General features: G+C 43.9%; 1 protein-coding gene across 1 annotated transcript in view; it reads right to left on the bottom strand.

Annotated features, from left to right (window-relative positions):
* LARP4B (La ribonucleoprotein 4B) overlaps positions 1 to 1,536 on the bottom strand; it is a 59,794-nt gene extending 58,258 nt beyond the window's left edge. The window contains exon 1 of the mRNA XM_068404518.1: positions 1,185 to 1,536. The gene's annotated coding sequence lies outside the window, so the exon portion shown is untranslated. The remainder of the gene's footprint in view (positions 1 to 1,184) is intronic.
* Between the last annotated feature and the right edge of the window lie 21,965 nt (positions 1,537 to 23,501).

Below are 23,501 nucleotides of genomic sequence, written 5' to 3'. Positions count from 1 at the left end.
AAAAAAGCACACAACATGCTTTGACCTTTGAGAATTTATCCAATCCTTAAAACCCAGATAAGTTTGACACAAAACTTAAACCACATGAAAGGTTAAAGCCTTTCAATAGCAATCCTGAGGCAGTACTTAAGAAAGATTCCTCCTCCAGTTTTACTAAGGATTCAGATGGAGGCCAACAAAACTAGGCCAGAGACAAGATGCAGGATCGGAAGCCAGAATTCCCATGGTTTTACCCCAACTGTGACTCAAGTTTAAACAGTGGTTTTGAAACCAGCTCTCTCTCTGTGGCCACAGGCAAGTCTTAACCACTTTGCATCAATTCCCTTACCTGCAGAATAAAAATAATTATACTTATCTGCCACACAGGCATCTTGTACAACATTGGCAAGTGCCCATCTGTTTAAACTGTGGACAAAGCTACGTAGTAATTTTGAGCATCTGCACAAACTGAAACTGAGAGTGAAAACAACTTCGCTGAAGCGGCCAGCGAAGGCTCAACAACAACAGAATCCCAGGAGCAAAACACGCCTGGTGCGGTGGCTGCTTTTGCAAACAGGGCTCCCCAACCTGCGAGCCCGGCTGGCCCGCTGCCTCCTGCCCCATCGCTTCACCTATTCCGGACACAGCTCTCAGGAGAAGCCGGCGCTGCCTGGCACCTGCCTGCAGCCATGGGCGAGGGGCTCCCACCGGCCAACGGTGGGCAGCCCGAGCGCGCCACACGGCCGGCGCCCCAGCCCTGCCCGCGCACCTCTCGCCCCTTCCGCGCTCGCACCCACTGCCCACGGGCAGATCTTCAGCAACGCCAAACCGGCGCGGGGGGCAAAGCTCACTCGGCGGCTGCCGGGCCGCCACTGGGGGCCGGGGCAGCGAGCGCGGCTCGGTCAGGCCGCAGTGTGGGAGCGGCCCCGGGGGCCCAGCCCGGCGGCTCGCCCTGCCCCCCGCCACCATCAAGGCCCCGAGCCGGGATCCCTCCTCCCTCCTGCCTCTCCCCCGGGAACCGCCTCGGGAGGGAAGATGGCGGCTCCGGCCGCCTTCCCGGTGCGAGGGGGGTGGCGGAACGGGGAGGTGTCGCTCCCGCTCCGCCATTCCCCCTCACACCAGGAGATGGGAAGGGGGGGGGGAGGGGGCCCAGGCGGGCGCCGCCGCCGGGAGGACGCGGGCCCCGGGAGGCCCCTCGCACTCACCTGTCACCAGTAGCCGCCGCTGCCGCCCTCGGGCCGGGCCTCGACGGGGAGAAGACGGTTGGGCACGGGGGGGCAGGGGGGGGTGTCTCCGCTGGCGCCGGGGCCTCTCACTGTTCCCGGGCTTTCCGCTAGCGCCGGGGCCTCTCGCTGCGCCGCCGCCGCCGCCGGGGCCTCGCCGCCGCCGGATACCAGGAGGAGGAGAGCGGAGAGCGGGGCGGGGGCCGGGAGGAGGAGCGGGCGGCGGCAGCACAGCGGGGCGGGGGGGGGGGCGCGGAGGCGGAGGAGGCGGCGGCGGCTGCGGGGCCCGAAACGTCTCCGAGCCGCGACTCAACCACCCGCTCGCATGAGAGACCCGCTTCCGGCTCCCGGCGGAAGTCCCTCCTCCGCCGGCGGAAGGGATTGGCCGGCGGCGCGGCGCGCTCGGCCGGCACTAGTGCTCACGGATTGGTGGAGGGGAGGGGGGGGCCGCGCTCGGCGTGACGCTCGGCGAGCACGTGACGCGCCTGACGTCACCCACTCTGAATGAGCGCGCGGGGGCGGGCCGGGGCCGCCCGCCCGCTCGAGGCGTTTTATCTCCTCGCACGTGCCGTAGGGGCCGGGGTTGGACCCTTCAGGCGGGGCTTTCCCTGGCGGCACCGCCCGGTACCCAGCGCCGGTCCCCACCAGGCTGCCCGGTACGGCCCCGAGGTCGCGTCGATCGTTTCCCCGGTGACGGGGAAGTGGCGCCTCCCGGCCCGGTGGGCGCTTTGTGCCTGGGGGACCGTGCAGCCTCCCTCCGGAGCCCTGACAGACCTTCGCTGCGGCGCGGAGGGAGCGCGGCCCGCCCGTCGCGGCAGGCGCCCGGGCAGGGTTTCCCCTTCACGCTGAGAAGGGGCAGAGTCGGTGTTAACAGCCTGTCCGCCGGCAGCAGCCCGCGGCGGCGTGGTCAGGCCGGGTGCCTCACCGGTGCCTGCCCTTAGTGAGGGCTGTGGGTCTAGGAACGCTTTCAGGTCTCGGCGTTGACATGCGGCGTGTTGTCGCCTTCTGAAGCGCTGTCATAACAGCGATGGGAGGATCCAGAAGCCTGTCCAAAATTACAGACCCTGCCACAGGCTGTTCTAGCTCTTAATATAGCAGCTTCTGTGGCATGAGGCTGAGTAGTTGTGGCTTCAAAAGGAAGCGATAAATAGGATTTTAGGAGAAGAATATGTCATGAATGAGCCTTCTGTTTTATGTGGGTTATGACAGCCAGGAGACCATTCTTTCAGTGAGACTCTTACGGCCTCAGTTTACCAAGTTCAGCAATAAAGTATATCTTCAGTTCTATAAAAGTGCGGTGAATTCCAAGACATTCAAGTGTTCTTTTGTTTGACCAAAGAACAAACAAGTCTTCTCAAACACTTTAGTACAGATCATAATTTGTTTTTAACTACAGTTAATTGGGCAAGTGGAAAACATGTGGTTTTTTCTCAGGACTTAAAAGAAAAAGCTAGAAAGAATCATCTTCCAGGACGACTCCCAGTCCTCTGCTTGCTATCTACCTCAAACGTGGCAAAACTATGTCACCTCACAACCAGCTGGTAATAATTATCTGTACCATGCGCTGCTGCCTATCTTTGCATCTCAGAAATGAATCCAGATAGGGTCTCCTGGATCCTGTTTTTAATCCTTACTGATAAGAGTCATATTTCTGCCTTCAGGGTATCTGCTAGAAATTCCTGTAGAGACAATACTCCGATTAACTTACTTAGAAGACCTGTGCTAAGGACACCTAAGGACCCTTTGGAACTTGGTTGCTGTATTGTTCCAAATCCCTAGCTAGTAGAGGCAATAAAGCATATCCTAGTGCCTGAAATGAGGTCCGGTCTTATCAGACATGAAGCTTTACTGTTCATCTGAGGAACAGATGTGTCTCAGTGTTAATTCTGGGGTGAACAAGTGCTTCTGCAAGCACAGGTGGTGTTTTCCTTAGTAAGTTGTTTCAGTTCTATGGAATTGTTATGAGGAAGAAGCCCTGAGCAAAGGAAGATTGCAAGGGTAGAACCTGACCAGGAAAAGGAATAAAACTTAGCTTTGAGCATAGGTAGTTAGAAGGACAGAAGATACCTCAAGCAGTGTGGGAAGTATGGTTGATCCATTAGGTGGTCACCATGCAGCTGCTCTATAAAGAACTGATTACTTAAAAGTCTAAAACAGTGAAACAATTGCTATTCCTAATTCTTTTTTATTTTATAAAGGAGCACAAAAAGTAGCACAATATAATTTTGTTATTTAATGCCAGACTGCTTTTCAGCAGACTACAGTTCTTGTCAAGAAAAGGAAAAAAAAGAGAGGTCTAATTTTAAGCTCTCAAACATCGTGTGCCCAGTTATATCCTTGTTCCAGAGCGGCCTCAACATTCCTGATACTTACCCCTTTAGACCTAGAGTCTTCATGTCTGCCCCAAGCTGTAACCCCATGCAACACTTGGGCAGAAAACCAAACACATCAGAGCAATAAGAAGACTGCACTGTATCATTCCTTCTGCTAACTCAGGGTTTACGACTGCAGAGCTCATCTTCTGCCTTTCTGTAACTGAAGGAGTGTGTGAGAGACAGAAAACGACTGATTCCTGTCAAAGACCAGCACACGGAGACAGCCTCATTGTAGGTAGGTAGGAGTTTTCTTTAATGGATAGGGTTTGTTCTGTTTCTTTGGGATTTTTTCCCAAAGCAGCCTAACTGTATTTAAGGAGAAAAGTCATAGAATCATAGAATGGTTTGGGTTGGAAGGGACCTTAAAGATCATCTAGTTCCAACCCCCCTGCCACAGGCAGGGACACCTTCCACTAGACCAGGTTGCTCAAAGCCCCATGCAACCTGGCCTTAAACACTGCCAAGGAGGGGGCATCCACAACTTCTCTGGGCAGCCTGTGCCAGTGTCTCACTACCCTCACAGGAAAGAATTTCTTCCTAATATCTAATCTAAATCCACCCTCTTTCAGTTTACAACCATTACCCCTTCTCCTTTCACTACATGCCCTTGTAAAAAGTCCCTCCCCATCTTTCCTGTAGGCCCCTTCAGGTACTAGAAGGCTGCTAGAAGTTTGCCCCGGAGCCTTCTCTTCTCCAGCCTGAACAACCCCAACTCTCTCAGCCTGTCTTCATAGGAGAGGTGCTCCAGCCTCTGATCATCTTTGTGGCCTCCTCTGGGCTCACTCCAACAGCTCCATGATGTTCTTATGTTGGGGGCCCCAGAGCTGGATGCAGCACTGCAGGGGGGGGTCTCATGAAAGCAGAGTAGAGGGGCAGAATCACCTCCCTCGACCTGGTGGCCACGCTGCTTTTGATGCAGCCCAGGATACGGCTGGCCTTCTGGGCTGCAAGTGCACATTGCCGGCTCAAAATACTCTTGAGACTAAATTTTTTAAAAGCCCAAAATGTTATATATTGATAGATATGTCAATATACGTGTGTTGGGTTTATGATTTTTTTTCCTTATTGTTGAGTTCTATTGTGGTTGAGTAACAGTCAAACTAATGCACTTTTTCCATAAAGTAATATGAATTTTCTACTTGCCTGGGCCACTTCTAATTCTCTTCTCGGTGTGGGGGACGTAGAAATTAATCACTGAATGCTTCCATTTTTTAATGGCACACTGCTGAGATCAAAGAGATTTGAGTTTTGCCTTGGTACGCTGGTAGCTGAGGAATGTGTGCACAAATATGAGTAAAATAATACAATTCAACAATGGATGCTGTGTGGTAATAGAAATTGCTCCTGTTTCTACTACAGCTCAAACTCAGCAGTCTGGAGAAAGAATGCATCTCTGAAAGAACAATGTGCGTGAACAATGGGATTGTTAGTCCACAAAAGCAAGCAAGATTAGACTAACTAGTTGGTTCTTTCTTGATCTGTGGTCAAACAGATGTAGAAGGGACTATATATTAGGGATATATTGTTAAAATTATATTTTGTAAGATTTTTTTAATTGGGATTCCTCGTTCAGCAAAAAAGAATGAGGTCTTTAGTATATTTAAGAAGATAAGTCCTTAGGAACAGGAACTGCAAAAAATACAGTATTCCTGGAAGCTAAACCTAGAATTGAGCAGTCAGAAACTTAAACCCTTTAAAATCACTAAATGTACTGGAATGCTGGAGCTTTACAGTCTTGTATGATTTCCTCTAAGTATAATACAAAGGATAATATTTCCTTCCTCACAAGAGCATAGAGGATAAATTCATTAAAGTTTGTGAAGTTCTCAGGTGATGTGATAAGAACTTCCACTGAAACAGGACTAGATTTCTGCTTTGTAAGGAAGTTCCTGTTTTGGGCTACCTTTTTTTTTTCTTTGCCCTCCTTTAAAACACACTCTAGTAGTTGCATTCTCAAAATATTTCATCCTGCAGATGTACGGGATAAGGCTTCATGAATCACCAGTATTTAAGAATTGCTGACCTAGAACACTTGCCAAAACCCACAAACCACTCAGTGCTTTGCAGTTTGTGAGATCTTATGAGCCAAGTAATGTTTTACAACTCCTGATGCCGTTACCCAGCTTTGCAGGAAGAGAGAGATCTTTTCAAATGTAAGACACTAAATGATTGCACGGAATGGGCTATTCCTGGCATAAAACTGCAACTTAAATAGAATCCAGTAATCACTCTGCATTGCACTGATTTGATGAGTGACATTTTAAATATACATTATTTCTATATCAGTATCTTTCAGAGGTCACAAGTTGACTGTCTGTGTAAAAGACAGTCCCTATTCCAAGTAACTACCATCTCCACAGTCAAAGCAGATAAAGATGAGGAGAAACTAAATACTGCTTCCAAAGTGAGGGGAAAGTAAGAGAGACAGTGACCTGCTAAAAGATTGCACAAGACATCTACATTTGAGTCTCAGCTCTATGTGGAATCCTGTAGTTTAGTGAAATATTCGGCCTTCCTTTGTAGCTAAATGAAAATTAATTATCAAGTAAATTGATAGAAGTCCATTATTGCTCACATAGATCTGTGATCCCTGTTACTCATGCACTTCTAACTGTAGGAATGGTCCAGATTCAGATGAAGTAGCCAAAGATATGTTCCAATATAACTTTTCTTCTTATTTGATTTTTAATGACATAACCTTCATTTTCTCAAGTAAGTGCAGATGTGTAAATGCAGAGTATTCAATCCTGATAAAACCAGATGTGATAATTTAGATCTGTCTCTTTTCTAGTTGAAGAATCATTTATAGCATAGTGGTGAGGCTATTATGAGACAATTTCTTAATTATATTCAATAAAATTCAGTTTGACTGCAATGATAGTCCAATGCACAAATGGCAGCGCTGGGTACCGACACATAGGGTTGATAGCATGAACATGTGCACTTTCTGACTTTCTTGGATGAGCTGCTATGTTTGGTAACAAACATTGTAAAATGCTGCCATAGAACTAGTTCAAACAAAACCACACTTAGCAGATTTTTCCCTCTAGCCTTGTCCCTGCAGCGGGTTAGTCATATTTCTTTATGACACAGAGACCATTTTAAAATAAGGTTGTGATGTAGGTGCCAGCCATCGTTAAACCTTGGTTCCCATTAACGCAGTGTAAAAAAGTCTAAGCTGTAGGTGGTACCATAAATGTTAAAACCCTTGTTAACAGCAGCTGATTACAAACTTTCAAGAGGTGGTTTAACAATAATAATTACTATTAATTGGGCATAATCACAAGTCTGAAAATTACCATCCTATTTCATGGAGTTTACACTATCATCAAACTGACTAGTACACAGGCCTTTATCTATATATAGCAGGTCGGTAGCAGAGCCAGGACTTGAAACCAGATCTCTCATCTTCCAGGTTTGAGACAATATACTGTCTTCAATTTAGTTACTGTCCGTCTGTGACAATATTTGTTTCTTTAGCTTGAACCCATTTTTAAAAGCTAATTAAACCTTAATGAGAAATCATAGAATTCATACAAATTTTGTGGCTGAGTAAGAATTTTCTGAAGGGATCTGAAATCAACTCAGATTTTCTTAGCAGTAAGCATGTTAGCAATTTTCTGCCTTCGTACTTATTTTAGTTATTCTATTGTTTCTGAGGACTTCACAACATTCTTTAAATATCATTGTAAGCACTATGTGAAGAATGAATGTATTTATTCCCAATCAACAGGTGGCAAACTAAGGCATGAAGATGTTTGAGCTCAGTCTTGTAACTGATCCTGTGCAAAAGTTGTGTCTGCTCTGAAAAATGATTATAATTTTGTATTTCTGTCCCCCTGAGCCCTATACTAAGACTCAGTGGGGACCATATATGATACATTTTTATACCTCAAACTTCCCATTTCAAACATCAGCGGCTTTAATCGTATTGCCTGCTCTTGTTCTCATAGATTATAAAGAGATTTTCTGTTTCTATTTTTTTTTTTGATGCAGTTTTGATTCTCTCATTCTCAATTATGTTTGAGATCTGTGAAGAAAATTGCATGAAAAATTTCAGGCCACTAGATGAATGTATTGCAAAGCTATGGATATCAAATGTTTCTAGTTATACAAGGCATGTATTATATAAGGCATAATAGTGAGCTGGGATAAAATGTTGAAAGATAATAATAACTTCAATATTGAAGACTTGAAAAATGAGTAAATACCCTCTATAGAAACATATTTGTGGCACCTTTGTTTCCAGTTATTCAGGGAAAAATGTACTCCTCGACTGAAATTAACATTTTGTTTGGCCATTAGTCCATTTAGCATCAGACAGACTTTTTAATATGACCCACCCATCATAACAGAGTGTTATGTACAAAAAGACCAAGCGCAGAACTCGGGAAGTGTCTCTTTTTTGAAGCTTATTCAGCCCAGATGAAACATTAATTACAAAAACTGTGGTTCTAAAGCAACGCTTTTCCCTGAACCTAGCATTAGTCATATCACTAAATATTATGGCATGTGTTATGAACATAGAACACAATTTAAATTGCAGAGCTCTCCTAAATTTTCAATTTACTTGGAGAAATGTGGTTTTCTGCTGCAACTCTGCATCAAACACTTCTCTGTGACACAGAAATGCAGAAGAGTTTTTAAAAGGGAATTCATCAGAAGTGTATCTATCATCTGTTCAATTACAGTGATAATGAAGATCCTTTAGCTCTTATTCGTGGACATGAATTCCTCAATGGATAAAGAAGCACATCTGAAAATGGTAAAACTTAGTGATGAGGGGTTAGCAGATTGTGTGCTCACTTTTCTTGAATGTTCATTTGAACTTGGAAACTGTAGTGCTAATTGGTTAGAGAGATATTCCATTCGCATTGTAAAAATGACTGTACAGTGTTGAAGGACAGGGAAATTGGAGTCCTGACCTTGTCTTTTGCAGAAGTGGATGTTTTCAGATGATAGGTGCATCGTTAAATCTGTGCTGGGTGTGCATCCTACTCACACCTGTATTTACACACAAGTATCTGAATTAGTATAGGGCAGGAGATTTTTTTCCCATCAAATTGGGCTATGGATGGATTATGAAGCTAGGCTCGTGTGGTTTTTGTAATAGATCTGTAAGTGTTGGACTTGGATATTTCTAAGAGGTCATACTTGCAGCATGGTGACAGTACAGTCTGATTCGTTAGCAGACAGGCAAGACTGTACCGACAGAGGAAGTGAAGAGGTACATGGTCCTTCGCCCTTCAGAGTCAGGATTTCTTGTGTAACCTGCACTTGATGGAGACTGTGGTAAATATACAAGAAATTCAGACACAGTTTAGTGTTTCAAATGCCATAAACCAGTGACTATTATTATTAGTTTAAAAAATACTTTGAAATACTTTGGGCTAGTTGTAGGGTCTGAGAGATTCTTTAATGTCAGCATGCTGCATAGTCCTTTTTATCAGGCGTTCCTAAGGGCATAGTGGGTTGCAGTGATCTTTTTGACACTTTTTGGGTCATTTTGACTTTTTTAGGGTCATTGCAGCTCAGGATAGAAAAGAGTATATCCAAAACACCCTTTCATTGCTAGTGATTCCCAGGTGCTACCATAGTCCTTTGAGACCACAGGCAGCTGATGTAGTTGGGAAGCATGGCTTCCATAGCCCAGACCATGCCGAGAACAGTGGAATTGCAAAGTTGCCTCCAAGCAACTGTGCTACAGTCTTCTTCAGATGCACCAAAACTGCTCAGTCCGAATGAGGAGACCACGTATCCTTTTTTCAAAGTACTGGATGTACAGTGCCTGACACTTCATTTCAGCCTCCCCTAAGTTGACTGTTCCTGGCCTTGATGGTTTTTTCACAGCTTCAGGAACTGATCCACCCTACTGCTTATAATTAAACATATCCAACAAAGGGGATTCTTTTGAGAGTTTTGCACCTTATGGCTGGATTATGAGGTTACATCTTTCTTAGTGATGTGAAAAGTATTTTTGCTAGAAGAGGTGCTTAAGGAGGATAGCAGCAAAGGTGGCAGGAAAACCCCAGTTGTTGTATTCATCAGTCAGGACTGGAGGCATTTTTGATTTATTTCTTTTCACATATCCTTTTAAATTATAGGCTTATTGCTCCTGAAGCTGCAGAGCTCAAGGTGATTATTAGATAAGCCAAAAAAAAAGTGTCATTCTTCACACACTGAAATGTCTAAAAGCTAATCTGTTGTAGATCACCTGTAGTCTGCTATATAAATAAAAATAGATAGTGGCAGCTTATGCATCACAAATATGAATCACATGAAAGCAGGGTCTGTAGTCAATGGGAGTCAGTAACATCCAGTCCTGAAAATCTACAGATCATTCTTTTATACTTTTAATTATCATTCTTGTTTACTTTTAATTAATTAATTTAATTAATTTTACTGTGAATTTTACCTGCAGTTGCACATATATTTCAAGAGAGATTTTTTTTTTTTTTGGTCCAGAGATGCCCACTAGCCTCTGCCTGCTCTCTGATAAACCAACTCCAAGTTCCTTATAATTCTAAGGTAAGGGGGGAAAAAAAGAGACAGATCGGAGCTGGTTGCCTCTGAGCTTTTTAAGAGGATGCCTACCCTTGCCACCTGGGGTGGAGGGGCAGAGCTGTGATCAGTGGCTTTATGTCTTGCATTTGGCTAGCTTCGCTTGTAAATACTTCTAAATTGCCATACATTTTGGTTACCTAGGGTTTATCTATATTAAAGAAACCTCTGCTGCCCTGTCTTCAGATGCTTTGTGCCCATAATTTACAGATGCAGTATAACATACACACTTTAGTCGGGTTCTTTGATGTGTCTCTTGTGCTCTGCAAAAGCAGGCAGGCCCTCGGAGGAAGAAGCAATGATTCCACAAGAAAAGACCATTAGCTATTGGTATTCTGTAAAGTCATGTCTGATTGTTCTCTACGCCTCTTCCCCCTCAGTCGGAGAAGATGGTTACTCTCTGGAGGCCTGTAAAAAAATCACTTCATGCTGCTGAATCCTACAGATTGTCGAGGTGATCTATTCACTACAGCCTTATGACTCCTTTTCACTGTTGCAGAGCCCTTTTCCATGACATGGGGATTCATTTCTAGTTTTCAGGCAGCAGAAAGATTCCAGTTAGTTAGTTTCAAGAGGGAGGGTTTCCACACCTGTTGTGTTCTAATGCTCAGAAAGATAAGCAGTTAAATCTTATTTGAGAAGTCACAATGCTTTCTTCTCAGTTTAAGCTTCAGGTAGTGGTCTTGGCATCTCAAACAGGTTCCTAACCAGAGGGCCTCGATCCTCAGGACATTTTTCAGAAGAAGTATTTTCCTATATAAATTGCTGTTGTTCTCATAAAAAATTCTGACTGAGTGTTTCCTCATCTACAACAGAGCTCTCTGCTCAGGCTGCTGGGTGGTTCAAGACTCGAGAGAGCTCTTGCTAAAGCGACTATCTCTAAGGAGGCAGAGGGTTAGAGTTTATTCCTCCTGTCTTCCTAGTGCTTCTTTGACTCAGCTGTGATGAGTCATTGGCATCAACACCAACTCTCTCCTCTTCCAAACAGTGATGGTAATGCTTGATGGCAGCTGGTTTACTTGAAAACTTCCTATCTTTCTTCCACTCTAGAAGTTTCCTCCTTCTCAGGATCTTGCTTGTTTTTTTCAATCATATTGATGGGTCCTTTCTTTAATCCATGCCTTACTTCTCCATGCTAAGTCTCTGTCATGCTTTATCAGAGTACATGGCTCCAAGCAGGCGGAAAGGAGTGGTCGCTGTTTGATTAGTATTTATAGCTGCTGCCCGGTTAATGGAATCACCCAGGCTGAGAAATGCAGGTTTTTAAATCATCCACAGGTTGAGCAGGGCCACACACTTGGTGGCGATGGATTAATGCTGAAGCTATGCTGATGCCCAGACTGCCCTAACAGTCATTGCTGCCCATGAAACAAGGACGTCTGATCTGCTTATAAGAGAACGAGTTTCTGTATCGCCACAGTTTTTAGCCCAGTGCATCAAGATAAACCAAAACTGAGCTACAATAAATCAGAAAAGATATACTGAGATGCAAGCACATCTGTCTGGGTGTACCAGGCTGAGACCTGTGGCCACCGCTGAGTGGATCATGTGTGCCAGACTTTGGGAGTGGAATGACCTGTAAAAGGAGCAGAGGAAACCCCCAGGAATGGTGACTGCTACTGATGTCTCATTGTAACTTACTGGCACATGGGTTAGACATCTAAACTGGGTCTCCTTAGGTCACTGTGGAAATCACTGTGCACCTCAAGGTACACATAAAACCAGTATTGTTTATGCAGAGTATTTGTGCAATCTCAAATCTGACTTCACCTTCAGTCAAAGAGAGGAAATAGAAATCTGTTTTAAAAGCAAAACCAAAACCAGTTTATACTATAGGAAGCCTGGATAGCAAGCTCCAGCTGGCTGTTTACTAAGCTAAATGCAACATGGAAAATTCTTAACATCATTCATGCTTTTGGTATGACTATAGATGGATAAAATCACCATGAGAACTACCCAGTAGTGAAAAATACACGTTTATACTGTTTTTTCTCTCCTCAACACAATTAGGTCTATGGGGCTGGGAGCATATCTGCTAACTTCTGTGAGATGTGCGGGTGGTTCAGTGTTTACTGGACAAATATATGTGTCAGAAAATATTCTTCCTTACTGCCAGGCTCCCTGGCAAAGGCTGATGCCTGCTAGCGAAAAGATGAGCCTAGGTGAGACACAAATGCTATATGACCTACGCATCTAAGAGACATTTTCTTCACAACCAGCTTTCTGGCACAGAAGCAAAGCATTTCCCTCCAGCCTTCTGTGCCTCTTCTGTGACTGGAGAGAGGAGAGCTCTGAGAGTACGGTTGTGAAATTTTAATAGGATGTGAACTGTGCAAATGCATATAGTGTACATCTAAACCCTGATTTTCATTACACAATGATTTTTAAAAAACTTAATGCTGCCTTTAATGCCTTTTGCACTTCTAGCGCCTCTTCTATATGTTGCACAGTAGCAACACATTTTGGTGTCTGCTGTAATATGGATACTATTTGTAGTCATATGTATCTGATTTTCATCAAATTGAGTAATAAGTGGGTGTATCATGCAGAGATAACGCAAATTATCTTTTTAAATTAATGGTAAAAGTGATCTTGTGTCTGAGGAAGTGTATCCTTGGATCCTATGAAGTGAGTTGGGTGGCAGATACAGGTGAGCTGGAACTCAGTGGGGAGGAGCGTGTGGGATAATGGTGGGTGATGTCCCAAGATGGCACCACAGGACTGGTGGTCCCAGGAAATCCAGAGGAGGTCTTGCTGAGAGGCCAGTGGGAAAACTACATGTTGATCCACAGTCCAGCCTGGAGGCTGGATCACAGGCAGGCAAATAAACCAAGAGGAACTGAGACAAAATGGATGAATGTGAACTGCCTCACTTCATAGACCACCAGGGAAAGAAAGGCCTTGTGCGTCCCTGCTGGTAATCCAGCCCCAAGCTTCTGAGAGACAGACCTGAACCAATGGCATGTAAGTAGATGGCAGTTATAAACATGAAAAAGAATCATAAATAGGATTAAATGGAAACTTAAATTTATTGAAGTGCAGTCCTTCTACTGAGAAATATAAATTGCACTGAGAACCAGGAAGGGAAAAAGAGAAATGAAGCAAGCAGGGTTGCTTCTTTTTTTAATTGAAAAGCATATCATTTTTAAAAATAAACAAAGAGTGGGATAAAAAATATTTTACTTCTCCTGACTTTGTGACTAGTACTATTGCCTCTTTTGCTCATCAACTTTCTCTCTTCTTTTAAACTCCCAGTATCTCATTTTATAATTAAATTGTAAGCTCTTCAGAGCAGAAGCTATATTCAGTTATAGAGCAGTAAACACCCTGCAGCAATAAATACTTACCCTGATCGGCACTGAGCAATATAAACACTATGCAAATAATGAGAAAGCCTGAGAGGTGCCGAGTCCTGGATAAACACTGTTCCATTCTGTGGCTTACATTATAGTTAAATTAATTCTAACTGTATACAAAACCATGTCAGCACATCGGCTAAGGGCAGGCTGGGTATTGCTTGGAGGTATGGAAAGTCATGAAGAGTTGGGTGAGCCCCATGATGTCCTCTGGGAGGAAAGATGCTCTGGGGAGAAGCTGATTGGAACTTGGAGCCAAACTTCCCACCCTTTGGGAAGGAAAAAAAATTACAGTCCTCTTCTTATATGACATTTAGGGTGGCATTTATCTCATGGATTAAATGTCTACGTGTGAGATATATCCAAACTCCCATCATCGGCAGTGAAATGTGGAGAGCTATCCAGCCGACTCATTCAGTTGTCCACATATATTTGTCTAGTGCCATTTGAGATGCCCTGTAACAGGCCCCAGCTTCTGACTGCCACTTCGAAAGGAGAAAGGTCATGTTTAATATTTGGCAATTCTGTGTAAATGTCTTAGATACCACAAACGAAGCTGGCACTAGGCTAAGCTTAGCTAACTGTTTTGTGTGCCAAGAGGTCTACTTTGGGGTGAGGTGGGCAGATCTCTGGACTCCACTGACTGTAACGAAAGCTTGGACATCCAATTCACATGTGGATACCTACCAGGTGTCTTAATCTGCAAGGGGGATCTTAATGTCCTTTAAGATGTGCCCCAAGACAAGACTTATCTTAGTGTCCTTTAAGATAATACATAAAAAATTGATTGATGCTAACATTGTAAAAATGCTTTAGTCTCCATTTAAAAATCAGAGGTCTTAAAATGAGCCAAAGTTGCATGTGCGAATGTAGGCTTCAGATCTGCTCTGAGTAAGCATGTCCCCTCCGAATAGATGAATAAAGCCAGCGCACATTGTGTGGAGACACCTGAGCTGGCTCAGCACCAGCAGCAGTCTGGTGAGGCTAGTGGACCAGGCAGGCCAACCAGTCGTGCTGAGAGGCAGGGCAGAATTAGCTCACGTGGAGAATCACTGGCCTTACCTTGTGCACTGACTTGTGCAGAAGGCTGTACAGAGAATACATCTTCTCAGATGTTACTGAAAAGGCATTACACATCTCCATATTCTTTTTTCCTTTCCTTCTTCTTAATTTTACTTTAACTTTTTTTTTTTTCTCAGAAAGTGTTTTCTTCTGAGTATGTGAACTTACCACAGCAAGAACTATCTTTTTCTTATATGTTTATACAACACAAACACAACGAGCACTTAGTCTCTGACAAGGACACTGTGGCAAAACAAATTAAAAATACAGATAGAAAACCAAAGTGCAGAGAGAAGTTATGCACCAAAGATGACACAGGCCCTCTGAGACAAGGCTGAGGTCTTCTGAGGTTTGATTCAATACCTCAACGATAAAAATTTTCGTTTCCATGCATGATATTATAAATAAAAAAATAGTATTTGGGTATTGCCTGAAAGTTGCTGTTTTTTCTAGATACAGCAAATGGAGAAAAGAAACAGTCTGTGACCACAAGGGACTACAGCATGAGGTGTAATCAAAGGAAAGGAGAAGGGTATTTAACATCACAGGTATGTTGCCTAAGTGTAGAAGCAGGACAGATGGACTGTCTGTCTCTCTATTCCCAGATGTTCTCAAAGTGAGCAGGAACTGACTACCACTAAGTTTTTATCTGAAAGTCAGTACCAGTATGTTTTTTCACCTCATATAAACAAAGAAAAAGAAGGGCTTGTTCTGCTCCACTGGAGCAAAAAAAATACCACAATAGACTTCCATTCAGGCACACAAACAGCAACTGTCCTGTGACTTCCCTATTTAAACGGGTATCCATGGTGAGATCTGCATAGCTTTCGTTAGATGCCTGCGGAATGGTGCTGTGGTTCATGCTGCAGACAGGAAGGGAAAGACGCCTGAAAAATTCCCCTTACAATGAATGAATGAATGAATGAATGAATAAATGCAGTAAGATAGCAAATTGCTGTTGCATCACACTGCAAAAAATGATGCCTGTGTTCTCCACCGCTGCTTTACTATCCCTCCACTTGGCTTTTCCAGGCCCATTCAAATTAAATGCTAGTCTGTACTTGTAGGCACAACTCTGACCAACAGATGGTACATAAATAGACATAAAACTGGCAGCATTACAAGGGCCTTCCTTCCCAGGCTGCATTTCTTGTTTGCTTTCTTCTTTCTTTGTTGGTAGTTGGGATTAGTAATCTGCTCTATGATATACGAGCCTGGGTCAGACCCCTCCAAGGTCTTTCGTGGCTCAGCACATAAGGATGACCTGGTGCTGTAGGTACCAAGTGCAGATGTCTGCTGTGCAGGTGGCCTCTAGCAGCAGAAAGAGAAGAGAAGCCAGGGGCAAGATTGTTGTACTTCTTGAACTGCCTGGTTTTGGGGCAGAATGGCAGGCCTGCCTAAAACTTAGGATACTACTGATATGTCATTAAGTCTGTTTATATCAGGGATCTGTGAAATAAAAATGAAAATCAACTAAAAAAGTCTGAGCTAATGAACAACGACTTCCTGGTGCTGGAATAATTATTACAATTGTTCACAACAAAGATTAGCTGTTCTGCCAAATACAGCCTTTGAAAAGTTGTGCATGGGACCCCAAAATAGGCCAAGACAGAGTTAAGGAGTGAAATATGAAAATATTGTCTTTGGGTTGTTATTTATATTCTACATTAAAATATGGAGGGTTCACGGTTTTGAGATCTTATCTGTACATGTATCAGCCAGAAACATTTTTAAATGTCATATTCTGGTAGTAAATTGAATGTAAAAATCCTTTTATAGATCATAACATTCACCAGAAAATAATTAGTAATGCCAATGCTGGATACAAGTTGGAAGATACTGGTACACCGGTGATAATGCATCGAACTTTAATTTCATCGAAACTGGTAGAAAAGCTAACTTGAAGTGAGACCCAGATCTGACCTACATATTTTTTTTAGTGTTATGCCTAAGTGCTAAAAATTGAAAATTTTAATAAAAATGGATTCTCTCATTGTTGTCATCAAGGCAAAACCCCCAGAGCTTTTGTATGTACCTTTTAGCATTAATTTTAGTATTTTGTTGCCATGTGAAGATGGGAAGTGGGCTGATCAATAAGCATTCTATTTCTTCAAACCAGGTCAGGAGTTAGGTGCTAAGCCCAGCTGCTACCAATACAGCAGCTATCGAAATGTGAAAGCACGGTTAAAAAGATCTAATTTTAAAAGTGTTTTCCTGTGGAATCCAGCCAGCTTTTGAAATCAGACTTTCACTGTCTTCACTAAACCATCCAAATGTTACAAAGTCTGGAAATACAGCTAAGGAATCCCGCCAGGGCCCCGGTGCAGAACGATCCTCTCGTGTAGTTTCTCCACTTGGCTGTCAGGGCATGCCAGGGTCGATGCTTGTGGTGTGCTGTGGTCCTCACTTTTCTTAGGGAGCAGCAGAAGAGATGCCCTTGCTTGTGCCTTCAGGTCTGTGATGTGGAGATGGGCTCAGTGCAGTCTCCATGGACAGGCTGCCCCTGTAATTGTGGAGCAAGTATGGGAAAAGGCAGAACTGCAGAGTGCTGGCAACAAGGACCAGACAGGAGGAATGAAATCAGATGTCTGGGATTCTGTGAGAAAAGCAAGAGGCGGGTAAGATTTATCAGGGGGTGGAGGCAAAACAAACCAGGGAGAGGAAGATGTTTGTTCAGTCCTGAGGGAGGGCGTGGGTGTCCATATGTACGAAGGCACAACCAAGCGTGAAGAAAGTGCTGAATGGGTTTGCACCAGGGAGGCGCAATCAATGGCCTGGGTGGTTTTGATCTCTGCTTGGGAAGCAGATGCCTGTAGAGTTAGAAGCAAACTGTTGTGGTTTCCAAATGCTCATATTTAGCATTCTAGCAAGTTGGAGCAGATGGCAGGTCTGACTACCCTGGGCCCCATTTCTGGGCAGCGGCTACAAACCCTTCAGGCCTCTTTGAAGACTGGTGCGGATATGCCTGCTTAAGAAATGGCATCCTGGGATTTCCAACTCCCTTCCACTGTCTCCATCTAGGTTTTTATACCATGCTCAGCACTCTGGAATGCATGCCCAGCACCGGTGCCAGAGGCTGGGGACACCCCTCTGGGTCGCAGTGGGCAAGTTCAAGTGCCCCAGGTTGTTCAACAGGGGTAGTGTGGGTCTGGCTCTGTGCCAGCGGAGTTACTTTGCTTCTCAGGTGGAGATGTGTGAGAGCAGACATATCTGGACTGTTTGAATGCCTTCCAGAAGCTAAATCATCTGTAAGCACTGCTGAAGTGAATTCAGCATGCTCAAAAAGTAGGGCACAGCTGATTTCCCATCACCATTCACCCCTAGGAGCAGAGTAGAGGAAGTTTCAGAACAGCCTTGGTCACCGACTGGGAGGACCTCCCAGCCAAGGGTCACCACTAAATGCACCCACCTTCTCAGCATGGCTGAGGCAGGCAACACCAGTTTTGTGACTGTTCCCCTGACTATTACCCTAGACAAACCAAAATAAGTGCTCTTTTCCCTTTCAGTTTGAGAGGACCTGCACAAAGGAGGTGGAACGGGGGGCAGGCTTTGACCTTACACATGTAGGTTACACAGAAACCTACAGTCTTTTGAAAGGATTTTTAAACTTTGCTCATTAGCTTGTAGCAAATCTCAGTGTGCAACAAAACAGCTGCCATTACACATGTATTGTCTCCCCAAATGAGGCTTCTTAGATTCTCCAGCTATTGCTAGAGAATCCATGTGATGGACTTAGCCTTTATGTCTTTCACAGTTTGTTATATTTGTGCCTTCGGAGAGAAATGAAGCGGAAATTGTCCATCATAGCAGCCATGTGGCGAGTAAGCCACGCACTTGGCTTTTGTACAGTTGTTCATCACAGATGAAGAGAGAAAGGAGGGAAAAGGCAAGAAGAAACTGTCAAAAGAATGGAAGGAGAGGCTGGAACCAGTCCTGGTCAATCCTCCTCTTTACCAAGTTCTACGTTGGGTAACCTGAACTGGTAAGTGAGGGCACTCAGTCACTGTGGGGCCTGCTCACAGTATGGGGCTTTGGCAGTTTTCTGCATGTTCACCAGTAAAACTGATTCTGAAAGAAGGAAATGAAAAGCAGCTCAGGAGGAGAAGGCTGTCATCAGTACTAGATGAGACACAGCAAATGAAGTAAATTATGAGAAGTGGAAAGGACCTGTTGAAAGCTGCTAAGTGGAAAATTAATTTCAGCCTAAAACTACCACTTTACCAGGATGAAATCAGAGGAGTTCTCTCAGGAAAGAAGCAAAATGCTCAGAAATCCAGCTTTCAGCAGTGAAGTTCAACATGAGCTGCAAATGCCTCAGAGAAATGGCAGGCAGATCAGCAAATAACGAATTACAGAAGTGAAGTCAGGGTGTAATAAAAGCCTCAGTACCCCTTTGAGATAACATTTGCTTTTACCTGGAGAGGTTCCTGAGAGTGTTATGGGAGCTTGAAAGAAAGCCCTAGCTCCAAAATTGCAAACCTCAGAAGCAGGAAGAAAATAATTGCCTCCCAAAGAAACACGTAGGTAAGAAGATGCCTCCGCTGGGAGAGGTCAAGTTAGTAACAACCGTGTCTTTAGTCATCACTGAAGTCCTGAAACCTGCAAGACAAAATACAATTGCTTTAAGGGCTGGCGTAGTTTTTTCTCTGTATATTAAAGATGGGACCAAGCCATGTAGTACAGCTCTGAGTAGATCTCCAGAAGCAAAATTTGCAGAAGATTGGGTTTGGAATTTTTGGGGTGGGCAAATTCATCTGGACCTCTCAGACTTTGGGAATGTTCAGTTCTGATTTTTTTTGGCTCCGGGTTTGCTGCAGTTCACCTAGACAAATGTATAAAATCCTCTGCAGAACTGAACCAGGAGAGGACTTGGGGCACATGAATTTTGTGCAGTCATGTGCTAACTCTGTTCATGCTCTGGAGAGCAGGGATATTGCTGCATTGTCACTGTGCCTGTGCTCATCCTGCTTTTCGGTTGAACTTGGTAGCACCACACAGGTGCTGCTGCTCTTGCAGCTCTATGGCCATGCATCTTTAATTATAGGGATACTAATAGCGCTAAATGCTAGTAAGCCTTTGAGGCTGGGGGCATCGATGGAAAGCTCTCTTTCCTCACCGAACCCTCCACTCATCAGCTAATCTCATCTTGCTGGGACGCACAGTCTGTTCCTTGGAGACTTCATCATGGGAAGCCATAGCACAGGATGTCACAGGGGACAGGAGGACCCACTTGCCTTCTGACCCTCTCCACTTCCTTGTGTGGGGACTCGAATCCATCAGTCATCCTGACCTAGGACCATTTTGGGCTCCTCTGATTCCTCCTACGTATTAAAGAAAGGGAGGAATGCTGCTGGTAAGGAAGGAGGAAGGGTTGGAGGGAAAGACAGTTTGCATGTCCCCACAGAAGAAGGCAAAGGGAGGAACCGTACCATCAAGGTGGCTCAGAGCGGGGCCACACTCAGCACTGATGAAGAGGACATATGACTGGTATTACAGGTAGTACTACTAGTGTTACGGGTAGTATTAGTGCCTAATAACTGTGGTGGTGTTTGGTAGCGTGTCCTTTCAGAGTCATAACCCTGTGGGACGTCACCTGTCACTTCTGCAAAGCTTCTGACGTGCAGCCGGGTTGTGCTCCGGCCGCACAGCATGTGGGCAAGCCCGCGTGAGGCTGCCTGCTCCAAGCGCAGAGGCAGCCCCGTCACTCGTGGCTCGCTGACGTTATGGCAGCACACCAAAACATCCTTTTATGAATCATGCTGGGATATGACTCTCCTGAAGAGCTATGGCCCAGGCCTACTGCCGCGGGGAGTGGAATGCTGGAAGCCCTTGCGTTGTGCTGACTGCAAGAGGATCCCAAGGAGTCCTCACGGAGGTTTCAGCAAGTGCATGGGCAAAAGCTGCCATTGCCTATTTATGTCTGAAAGTATATAAGTGGTGCTGGAGGAGGGAAGGGCCGGGGGGAAGTGGGAGAGCTGGTTGCTAGAAAGGTCAAGATATGTGGATAGGAAACACCAAAATTGAAGAGGATTTTTCTGGAATATCCTCCTCATCAATTTCTTCATTTTGGAGAAGGGCAATAAGCCTCTCTTCTAGGTGAATTTTAAGTTTATTGGGTAAAGTTTTCCTGTCTTCTTGATAAATTCAGGCAAAAATGTCAATGAACAGCAGCAGCACAAGTCCTGCATGTTCATAGATCCTTTATGGTTTGTTCTTGCCGTGAGTGGTGTCAGACACATAGGAAGGAGCTCTTTTCTACGTTCCCTCTTACCAGAAGCCTTTGTCCAGATACAGGCAGGCTGTTTGTGTTCTTAGACAATAAGTTGCAGTGTCCAGAGATCTCAGTTGAAGGTCAAGGTCCTGTTGCGCAAGACAGAATATTTTTCCCAGAAGTTAGTTCCTTCCCCAAAGAACTTCCAGAGATAAAAGAAGAACATGGACCAGCTGATGGCAGGGAAGCAGAAGACACTGGTGAGACACTCGTAATTAGTGTAATGAGCATCAATCAGATGACGCCAGCTGCCTAACCATTGTCACATAGTTTTATGGGCATTACAGCAACAGCGTGATTGTAAAGAGAAATGATAGGGGTATTAAGTAGTGACTACTTTCAGGACAAGCTCTTTCCACTCATGAATGCGGGTTTATAGGAGATGGTATGAAACGACATGTAGAGTAACACCAATTAATTGGGATATACCCAAACTGTGTGCTGCCTGTTTATTAATGAGTGCTGCGATCTCCCACCTAATGCGCATCTAATGCCTTAATAAGGCGCTAACTCCTGTGCACAGCAGAATACTCATCCCCGTTTATACCCTTTTACATGCAATACAAGACTGAACCAAAATAAAACATGGTCTTTCTAAGCCTAGAAAATACAAGCACTGCATCAATTATATAGCGAGATGAGACTTTTAGCCAATGGAAGTACCTGCCATTCACAAGAAAACTTTTATTTAAATCTAAATCCTCATTGAGATGTTCTGGGAAGGTCCAACCAAATTTCTCACAAGGGTTTCTAGAACATCTCAACTACCCACCTCTCCTTAAATTTACTGCCTCTATGTGGTGAGCTAGATTTTGGGGGTAGTTTTTCAGCTTGCAGTCTCTACATATTCATTCACAATTTTTCATGGGTGGCTTCCTTTTCCAACAAGGAGTGACTGTTCATGCACAAATTGCAGTGGGTTGAAATGTGCATTGAGCCAACTTGGAACTTGTGGTTTTAACAATCCTCTAAGACATTGACCTGGAAGGGACATTTGCCTTTTGTATGTTGTATAAAACCTACAAGAGACCAGGGGAGGGATAGGAATTCATTATTCATGCATGATTCAGCATTCATTATTCTTTCCCCTTCGCTAAAGCCCACACAGGTGTCTTCACTCACTCTAGTCAATGGAAGTTTAATCAATACAGGCAGTAGACCACAAAGCACGAGTTGGCTGACCAGTGTTGGTGTCTAGTTTGGGGAGAGCTGAATCCCACCCTACCTAGCAAGCTGGTGGACACATAGTGTTCAGTGACCCAGCTGTGTATGAACTGAACTGAAACTGCGTCAAACGCTGTGTATTGTCAGCAGGTCAGAGAAACAAAGTGCTTATGGAAGTTTTGTCTCTGCCGCTGCTGAGCTCACTGTAGTAAGGCTATGAAGAAGCAAACTCACAGGCCATAAAAAGCTGAAAATCATGTTGTATATAACTGAAAAGTTATTTCTCTGTGTTTCAGATGAAAGGCACACACCTGCTATAGCCAAGCCTCGGAAGGTACGATAACTTGTGAATTTTTCATATGCCTGTTTCCAGGATTAGTACATAATTTAATTTATTCTATATGTAGTATGAAAAGGTTGAAATGATGCAGCATAAAGGCATGCAAAAAGAGCCACACACTGTATCCATGTATATTAATAGTTATCTATTAATATTATTAATATTATTATTAATACATTAATATTATTAATAGTTATCTATTAGTATATCATGTTACATGCTAATATGCTTTATGCTAATATTATTTAGCTAAAATACAAGCAATAAATTGTCTTCTCTAAGGCACAGAAAATGCATGCAAAACTGAAGTCTGTTTTAATAGATTTATTGTGTCCTTAATAGCCTGAAAGTCAGATAATCAATATACTTGACATAGTTTAAGCTACCAAGGCAAGTGAAAGCTGTTCATGGTGAAGTGATTGCAGATCCATGGCCGTAATCACTTTTATCTATGAATGAGGAAAAAAGGAAGGTGGGAAAAACTTCTCAGCATTATTTCCTTGGAATTACGGGAATATTTTTCAAAAGCAACAATTCCTTTTCTAATACTGTAATATTCACTCTCCATGCATTTACATGCCCAATTCCTTTCTTCCCCATACATGCAATCTAATACCAGGTCTGACTGAAATGTAAAAAACCTCCTTAGCCCAGGGGCTAAACAGTTAAAAATGTCATTCCACAGTTTACCAGGTCACTGTCACAAATACGTTGCTAGGTGACTGCAGATGTTATCAGCCACTAAAATACATGCATTTTCCAGATGTAGTCATCAAATAATTTTCAACTGAGTGATTGCATGTTACAATAAAGTTGAATGCCTATCTAAGGCTCTAAACACTTAAAAATATATAAGCTAATTTGAATTATATTGAAAATTGTTATCTGCCGTGAAAGTAGCGGAAAGGGATCAAAATTTGGGGTAATTTGACCAAGGGTTTCTTGAGATTCAGCTTCCTAGGAACTGCAATTTTACACTGTCCTCTTGGGTTTTGTAACTTCTGTGCATACCTAATGCTCACATTCTGCATCTAATTATTCTACAGCTGATCCCTGTTGATTGGCATTTCTGTGAGCTAGTGGTATGACTCATTAACCCTTTTGGGAAGCAGTCTTTCAAAAGTTAATAACTGTAGAGTTTGAAACTTCAGGCTGACGTGATACCCAGTC

The sequence above is a fragment of the Nyctibius grandis genome, chromosome 7, assembly GCF_013368605.1.
Source record: "Nyctibius grandis isolate bNycGra1 chromosome 7, bNycGra1.pri, whole genome shotgun sequence".
Taxonomy (NCBI): domain Eukaryota; kingdom Metazoa; phylum Chordata; class Aves; order Nyctibiiformes; family Nyctibiidae; genus Nyctibius; species Nyctibius grandis.
The sequence above is the reverse complement of the archived record's forward strand: the minus strand, read 5'-3'. Positions and strand labels throughout refer to the sequence as shown.